Source organism: Geospiza fortis, unplaced genomic scaffold, assembly GCF_000277835.1.
Source record: "Geospiza fortis unplaced genomic scaffold, GeoFor_1.0 scaffold41, whole genome shotgun sequence".
Taxonomy (NCBI): domain Eukaryota; kingdom Metazoa; phylum Chordata; class Aves; order Passeriformes; family Thraupidae; genus Geospiza; species Geospiza fortis.
The window spans coordinates 2954322-2961952 of NW_005054299.1; positions in this window are offsets into that span (position 1 = coordinate 2954322).

A 7631-nucleotide genomic window follows, 5' to 3' on the forward strand; every position below is an offset into this window, starting at 1 on the left:
GTAACCATGATGGAGACAAGTAACCAGACCTGACAGAGATAAATTGTGCAAAGGACAGAATCATAGCGAACACCCAAACAGCAAAAGGAGCCTTTAGAGGGGACACCTTCAGTCAGTACAAGCACCCAAAGCCACATGACAGGACTTCGGGACACCCCTTTGCAACCCTACTGGGAAACAGAAAGAGTCAAATGCTTCTGTGAAGCTCCTGTACACCAGCACATGTGTCATGTGGAACAAACAGGAGGAACAGGAGATCTCTTTGCAGTCACAGGGCTTTGACCTCAGGGCGATTTTGGAGATGTGGTGGGACAGCTCCCGTGACTGGAACGTTGTCATGAAGGGCTGCACATCCCTGAGGAGGGACAGACCAGGAACACACAGAGGGGGATTTGCCCCTTACATGAGGCAACACTTGGAGTGTGCTGAGCTCTGGCTCAGGGTGGGTGACGAGCGAGGTGAGAGCTTATGGGTCAGGACAAAAGAGCTGGCTTGGAAGGGTGACACTGGTGTGGGTGTTTGCTCCAGGCCACAAAAGTGCAAGGAGGAGGTGGGTGAGAACTTCTACAGGCAACTAGAAACAGCCTCACAGTCACAGACCCTGGTTCTTGTGGGGAAATTTCACTACACTGACATCCACTGGAAAAGCACAAACAGTCCAGGTCATTCATAGAAAGCACTGATGATAACTTCCTGACACCAGCAGGGAAGGATCCCTCAAGGAATGGTAGGCTCCTTGACTTCATATTCACAACACTGAGGGCCTTCTTGGAGATGTGAAGGCTGGGGGTGTCCTTGTCTGTAGTGACCAGGAGGTCGTGGAGATCTGCATTGGGTGAGGAGGAAGGAGGCTAATGATATTGTAGCTACGGATTTCAGGAGAGCTCTATTTAGCCTCTTCAGGAATCTTGGAGTAATCCCATCAGAAAAGGTCCTTCATAGAAGAAAGAGAGTTGGTTGATATTCAAGGATCACTTCCTTCGGAATCAAGAAGGATGCATCCTGATGAGCAAGAAATTGCATAAAGGGGACATGGATGAATAAAGAACTCCTGTTGTCAATCAAGGGCAAGAACTTCCACTCACCAGATCAGTCTGAATATAGAAACCCCTAAGGGAAAAGGAGAAAATCTTAGAAACTTTATCACTAGCACTTTGTTAACTTGCCATCTGTGTAGAAGACCAGAACAAGCCTAAGACTTCCATGAAGCCACAGCCTCAGAAAATAATTCCAACTTGAAGCAAGACTGACACTTTTATGTGTGAATACCATAAATTTTAAAGTTATTTTCAAATTTTAAATCACTGAAGCTGCCCATTTAAAGACAAGGTGGGAGAATCAGGACTTCTCAGAGTTGGTCCTTGGTCTCTGAAGCCCGTGGCTCATGTCCCTGTTGCCTAAGACCCATCTGCTCAGACAGCTTCCAGAGCCAACGGGAAGAGCTTGCTCAGCACCACTTATCCCACCCAGCATCTCTCTGTCAATCACAGCCCAAAGAACTTGGGCCCTCAGGACAGTAGAATGAAATTTTAACAAAATACACAAGCCAGGATGTGATTCCTGACTTCTGCAGCTTTCTAACTGGCAAATAATATTTCAATACTTTTTCATTATGATTTATTCTGCCAAAAAAAAATTTAAATGCTTGCCTGCTCTCTACTTCAATTTTCAGAACACCAAATGCTCTTCTATGACAGAAACTTTATTCATGTAAAGAAATAACATTAAAAAAAAGAAAACCCACAACAACTCAAAAAACACCCTTTGAACTTAAATATTTCACCCATTTAGGTAGCTCCTTATTGAGGAAAAGCTTCCTATGAATGGACTTTTGATTCAATTTTGAAAAATGCATCAGAAAACTGAAAGCAAACAATAATTTTCCTTTTGTCACCAAAATTGCTTACTTTCAAACTGCATTACTGTCTCCTGCTTCATTTAATAATTTTATCTCTCCACTTTTTACCAATGGAAACATAATTTTTTCATCTTTGTAGAAGAATAACAAATAATTTTCCTTGCCCTTTCTAGTCAGCTTGTCCTATATTCTTGTGGCATATTTTCCAAACCTGTTCAAACCTGCCCAAACACGCTTTGCACTGTATTTTCAATCCTCGATTATCACTCTATAAAAACCTAGCAAGTTCCCACAATTAGACCTGTCACACTAACTGATTAATTAATTAATTTTCTATAGCACAAGAGCCAGTTGAAGTACTCTAATAAAGAGCAGGAAAGCTTGAGTATTTCTTCCTTGTAGTAACAATTCATTGAAATAAGTGTCCTGTTTTTTGACAATAAATTGAAAGCCGAGTAGCTTCAAAGATATCCTTGGTGTTTTCATTATATTTTTCTCCATAGTGAATGATATGCTATTCTTTGCCCAATAATTTTTTTCTCAAATACTCACTTTTTGTTGTGAATAATCTACTGAGGACAGTGTTGCTCCTTATGGAGAGTAGCAAGTGTTATTTACTTTGGATATGCATCTGAGAATCTGGTCTGAATTCAGTTATTTCTGGACCTCTGACTTGTTTGATATCTCATGCAAAGATTATGTATCAACTAAACTCAGTGGCTACATCCCATACCAGTGGAAGCCTGTAATGTGCAGAAAACACCTTGAATTGTTCACAGGTGAAGATCACAACAGCAATACGTGAACATGGGAAATAGGGGGACACAAGCAGAGAAAACATGTGGAAGTCACAAACTGGGGTGGATTTGTGAGTGCCAGGAAGACCCCTAGATCTATGTTCTCCATGTTCTTGATCACATGCCAAAAACAAAACAAGATTTTTTATTTAGTTAATTCTCTGAACTTGAAATAAGGATGTTTTGGGCTCTAATTGCTGCTGCAGACAAGATTTGGACCAATTTTTTTTCCATTGCTCTTCACTTTAATTTCTTTCATGGAATAAATGTCATAGTTCGTCAGTTTCAGTTCAGATTATATATTCTCCCTGCATTTACAAGATGATCTTTCACAGCATGCTTCTGTGACTTCAGCCCGTTTCTTCAGAGCCAGCAATGCATGAGACGTTGCCAAGTGTTAGCTTAATTTCACTGTCATCCCTGTGATCTTTTGTGCTTGCTGTTTCACAGAGGGTTTGCAGAGGAATCTCAGTCCTCTCTCAAAGACTGTTCCAGCTTGCATTGCTATGGAGAAACAATCAAAGGAAAAGAAAGCTAAAAAAGAAAGACTGAATATTGAATGTTTTTTTCATTTAATGATTTACGAGCCAACCCAAAGGTGTTTAGCAGGTAGACACTACTGTCACCACCATCATCATCTCTCCTTGACCACCAGAGGCTGCCAATCAGCCAGCACATAAACAGAGGGGCTCAGGACCAGGATGTGCACAGCCAAGGTGGGGACCTTTCACACTTCCCATAGTGAGATTCAACAATGTGTGAGTATGATTGAGGATCCTCAAGGCTCCTTCTGCCCCTTTTCATGCATTGCCCCTGCAGCCTTAAAGTCATGCGGCTCTGCTCATAAAACAGCCACGATCGCCCTTAGGCAACTTGTTCTTTTGGAAATAATTGAGATAAGAATAACAGGAAATTGGTAGATATTGGCAATTAAGACATTTATTGTAATTGATTGTATAGCATGCCTTATGTTATTATAAGGTTTAATAATCAGAAGCCCATAACTAAGTCATCTCTGGCTGTGGAGAACCATGACCAATACATGCCATAAAAATAGGAGCATCTGTAGTCATTGATGTTCTCTGATCTTCTAAATGCATGCTGGAAATTATATTAACCAAGATAACAGAAAGGGAAATGTCTTGTTTCAGAAATAGTATGAACATAATCAGATTTGAGAAACCAAATGATTTTAGTAACATGGGGCACTGTGCACTGAAATCAGAGAAATGGGTTTGTGAATTGTAGTTTGCTACTCAGTAAATGACAGAAAATAAGCCACGCGGATTTCATCCTTCATTGTTAGTATGTTTGCTATTTTTGACAATTCAATAAAAATTCTGTTTTCTCAGGTACCACACATAGGAAATATGAAACGGGGAGACTGCTCAGAGTAACTCCAGAGTAGCCAGTTGCACTCTAAAGTTACTTTGGAGGAAAGAACTTAATGAAAATAAGTCAAGTCAGTGCGAGTCTGCTCCAGGAGTCATGCCTTCCCAATCTTCATTATGTTCCTGCATTGCTCATATGTGAATTCTTTGTGTATTTTAAGTGCTCTTTTCCCAGCTGTGGTTTTGTGTGTTGTGTGTGTCCCCACACATCACTGCAACTTACACCTGTCAATCAGAATCTCCTGCCTATCATTTATATAAATATCAAGCTTTCTGGAGCAGAAAAACCCTCTTTATTCGATGTTTACAAAGCTCCTATTGCAGCAAAGACCTGGTCCAGAACTGGTTCATATAGGTAATGTGGCAATTCAGATAATTAGCAATAAAAACAATACTTCACAAACACTGCATCTATAATCCAGTTGCAGTAGAAGGAATCAACCGCTTTTACATAAGGTAGATCAGTCATAGCTACTAAAGCTTGGAACTCCAAGCCCCAGGATAGCTATGGATTGTAATGATGTTATTTAATGATGTAAAGACAGAAGAAAACCCTTTTCTATAGTGGAACACCCTGCTTGGAAGTACGAAGCAATGGCCCATCACAGGGATGGCATGCAGGGCAAAACGGACCTTGAGTATTCTGACTACAAAATTACATAGAAGCAAAAGATTGCAACATGAACACAATTATAAGAGAAGACCAGGACATGCCCAGTAATGCTAAATATCCATGCCTTATGTTTTCACATCAGTCTAGTTTTGTAAAATATAGTTCTTACTAATTCCTTGTCCTTTTTGTTTAATAAAGCAGTGGTCTAATGTTCATGACACTGAACTATATTTTCTTTTCCCAAGGAAGACATTAATTTATAAGCCACAGTTTGGATCCTTAGCTGCTTGGAAGATTAACAATTATACATCTTGGTATATTATTCATAACTATGTTAAAATAATTGCAATATTAGAAAATTTGAAATAATCTGGAAGTTTATATAGTACTAATTTTACATTAGGTTGTTAAAAGATATTTTCAAAGACCTTTTAGAACAAAAGATGCTAAAATGATATTTGAGATAATTTTCTATCATAAAATGATAGAGACATTTAGTCTATCAATTATAACATTGATATTATTAAATAAGACTCCCTCTGAGTTAGATGAAATTAGTAGAGATATAGAATCAGATTTTAGACTTGGAGCCAGGAATTGCAGCATACTATTGTTTATGTTCATGGCACAGGAAGAAAAAAAAGCCATTTCTGCAGCAATGGACTTCTCCTGCTCTCCAGCTAAAGTATTTGCAGACTATTTAGCAAAGAACCCCTTGATCAAGGTGGAATGTAATTTAATATATTTTGCATTCCATTACAACACTTCACAGATTTTCTTATTTCAGTGAGACTTTCTACTGAGGGATTTAAGACAATAAATCCAGGGATTTGTATTTCTGTGTGGGTATATATTTTTAGCTACTTATTACAAGGTAACTTTTTATTTTGTGTTTAAAACTGAAACCCTGTGACAAATGGCCTTTCAAAAGATTATCTGGTTGAGAGACACTTAACACCCCCATGTGCTGATGTTTCACTAAGCAGGCTTTCAAAACAGCTTTTAAATTACATATTTTTCAACAAGCTGATTTTTATGAAGGAACAGCTGTTGAGTAAAGAGAAGAATGAGTAACAATGCGAAAATGTGGGAAAACTGGCAGCATGCAAAACTAAACACACTTTGGTGAATGCCACCATACCTCAAGGGACCCATTTGTTTGTAAACAAATGAGTACAACCTCTCTGTGTTATTTATGCATCAAAATATAGTTTCTCTAGATCATGCTTAAGTCATTTCAGATCAAAGTTTCAGCAGAAAAAGAATTAGACAAATGCAGCACAGTTTTCTGCTGAATTTATTACCTGGTTCAACTTGTCCAAGCAGCTTTAGGGAAAGCTCAGGTCCACAGAAAAGCACATGGATTGTGCATAGGGAGAACTGTTCTGAGGTCAGTTTGTGAAATCTCAGTCCAATTCAAAGGCTGCTGAAGTCTACAGACGACTTTGTCATAATTTTATATATAAGATTAGAGTATCATATTCACAAAGCATCAACAGGTAACTTGCAAAGTAGTCACTCTACTTTTCTCTAGGTGTACATGAACAAAATTCCCTTTGCAGTTATAGAAAGGGGACACAATAAATAGTTTGAATGGCTTTTAGCTCCCCTATATTGGTATTTTTGAATTCTAGCACCGCTAGTCCAAAAGGGTGGGAGGTTTTGTGACTGGTTTGGTGGGGGTATATGATTTGGGGGTTTGGGGAAGGGGAAGTGTTTGATTGTTGTTTGTGGACGTTTTGGGTTTTTTGTGATTCCAACTTGGTTCAAAGATTTTTATCACTAAATGAAATGACAGGATGGTGAAATCCATTAGGGAAGAGCAGCTGCTCAACCAGTTTTCTCACCATTCCCATTACCATGTGAGCAACCTGTTGTTTCCTACCATGGGTAACTGAGCAAGGGCAAACTGATTACAGGAACAGCAGCCATTTCTACAGACGGTCCAAAACACACCTCAGACTCCTTTCCCTCAAAGCCACTTTGTGTCTCAGGATGTGCAAGACTTTTTTGGTGCCAAAAGCCCCTCTGGGCAGGGGAAAAGAGGGCAGGGCATGTGTTTGCTACGCTGGAGCAACAGAGGAAAAAGTTCCATCTCCTCCCTCACCTTGCCCTGGCACAGCCACCATGCCAGGCAAGGGGCAGGTCACCATCTGGGGAGGAAGATTTAAAGACAATCAGCATTCCTGGCTCATTATTAACTTCATGGCAAGGGAAGAGGGAAGGTGAAGCTTGTCAACATCAATTAATGCCTGTTTTAAAAGCACTTTACCTTCCTTCCCTGGTGTGTGCTTCACAAAAGCCAAGAGCTGTTGTTGTTATTAACAACTTACAACATAAACACACTTGGCCTGATTTTCTCTGCCACACAAAAGGCTTCATGCTTGTTTAGGTCCCAGCTGGGATGGAACAAGGAGGCTTTCTATGGTCAGTGCTAGGGGAGAGCCCAAGAGGTGCCATACAAGAATCACCAGAAGAAAAGCCAACAGGAGTATAAAAAATTATCTTGGATAAGTGCTCCATTTCTTGAAGGCTGAGCATAGAATCAAAACAACATCAATTGTATAAACCTTTGCTTCTGTTAGCTTCTTACTTGGTTGAGTGAAAAATTGTCTTGTTTGGAAAATTATTTTTTCACAAAGGCTTTTTTCCTTTTGACTGTGTCAAACTGCTTATGATACAGCTAGAGCTAGGGAGACATCAAAGAAACTCTGCTGAGATGCTTTGATCAGGAAAAAAAATGAACCACAAAAAAAAAAAAAGGAAAGAAAAGAGACAGGAAGAGACAGGGCTCATCAGCTTGGATCCTGAAACACTTTTCTGTAAAGCATTAAGATATTTGGAGAGAAAAAAAATCTCCACCAAACTCTATCCTGTTCTCAGATCAGTCCCAGAGGTTATAAGTTTTAATGCTCTGCAGGTCATAGGAGGCTCTTTAGTTTGTCCTTGATCCTTTCAAGTATCTGGAAATG